The following is a 2,024-nucleotide window of genomic DNA, read 5'->3' on the forward strand; positions in this document are numbered from 1 at the left end:
TTTGCGTAAAAGAGCAGGTGAATCAGTTTTTGAACCGGTTTGTTGAAACGTCCTACCCGAAAGAATCAATTCGACCAAAAGAAGAATCATATTTCCATACTACTGTCACTGACTGACCACATCTTCTTCCGCTTATCAAAGTAGTTCTGCTCAGTTTAGTGTTTTATTACGCATTTATTCCCACAGTATCGTTTCATAAAGTTATATAATAATATAATAATACGCTAATATTTAAATTACAAAAATGAAGACTTTAAATATTCGAACTCAAGGAATTCCCGCCCTGGCGCAAGGATACGTTCTCCTCTAAGCACGCAGTGGGGCTGCTTCGCGCGCGAAAGGAATCACTCGACCTTCAGATTTGCGTTCAATCTTCGATGTGAGGTGAAAATAAGCAGGTAAGTTAAAGTACATGTTTTCTAATTTGGTTATGCTACTTCTACTATATTTGAGTCCTAGCATTTAGAATGTTTACCTTTTTGAATCGTTAAACCAGTGTGTGTTTCAAACTTCGGCGCTGACCAGTACCGTTAGTCATTTAAAATCTTCAAAAAGTGTCAAATTTAGGTTTCATTTGATGTTACTGTGTAGTTTTTCTTTCTTTTTGTTAGATTTTATCCGAATCTTACTACATAATTTAGTAGTTTTAGGTTTCGTTACCAAGTAGGCTAACTGCTATATTGTCCCTGAGGGGAAAACAGGCTCGTTTTGCGGAAAATTTGGTCGTTAGCTTGTTGTCTACGATACTGTTATTAGAAAGATGTGTCATTTGTGTTTTAAGAACGTTTAGCTCAGGAGTTATTGATTAGGTAACGTTAAGTTCGAATCTGTGAATATGTTGCCAACTTTACCGAACTTCGACGCATAGTGCAATATTTTTAATCAGTTTTTATATACATAATCGTAGGCGTCGTCTAAAAGCTCTAAAATGCTATTTTCCGAGTCGAGGTTGGATGAAAGTTCTTAATTCAGAAACAGATTAATTAGGACCAGCGCTTAAAGTGACCCAACCCCGCCCAGCGCGATTTGAACGTTAGTAACATTATGTTCGTCGGCACTTTTTCCCTCTTCAAGCACTGGTTATTACACCTGTATAATGAAATTCGCTTAACTAACATCAATTGGACTGCACGTTTTACTTTCAGATATAATCACACTGATGATCTGAACTATCGTATGTAGTCAGGCCTGGGTGTCTGCATAGGCACGTCCCTAGTATCCCTCCTCATTAAAACCTTGTATCTCCATATTAAGTCACTTTTTAATAAATTATTTCTATTGGTTACTTCAGCGAGAGAGGACCAGATGTTCCATGAAGTGGATCAGACAACCTTGCCCTCTGAAGTAGACTGTGCCAAACTTCCAAGTACACCCTGCATAATTGTGTGTGGTATGTTTGAATATTTTTAAAGGAAAACTATTTAATATTTGCGGGAATTTAAGTTTGTCACAGTGTTACTGATCTCTTCTTTTTCTTATGCATAACAACAGGAAGTTCCCCTTTGACTGCAGAGAACTTTATGTTTTCTGTCGACCAAGTCATAGTTAACAGCCACATCACCATCTTCTGCGATGCTCTGAAGTTGATGTTTGCCTCATACTACTGCTTGAATATTTCATACCCAGGAGACCAAGGAGCAACGCTAGAGTTCGTGCAAAGGTAAAAACACACTCATACTCTCACTCTCACACGCATTACATACACACACTCACACATGTCCTCACACACACTCACTCTCGCAAACACTTTTTCAACACACACTCACTTCACACACATCCTCACATATATTCACTCTCAAACACTTTTTCAACACGCACTCTCACACACGCATCCTTACATACACTCACTCTCACATACACGCACTCCCACACACACACATCCTCACACACTCTCACATACACACATCCTCACTCTCTCACACACGCATCCTCACACTCACATACACACACTCTCAAACGCATCCTCACACACACACACACACACACACACACACACTCTCACATACACACACCCACCCACACCC

The sequence above is a fragment of the Sinocyclocheilus anshuiensis genome, unplaced genomic scaffold, assembly GCF_001515605.1.
Source record: "Sinocyclocheilus anshuiensis isolate Anshui unplaced genomic scaffold, SAMN03320099.WGS_v1.1 scaffold249, whole genome shotgun sequence".
Lineage (NCBI taxonomy): Eukaryota > Metazoa > Chordata > Actinopteri > Cypriniformes > Cyprinidae > Sinocyclocheilus > Sinocyclocheilus anshuiensis.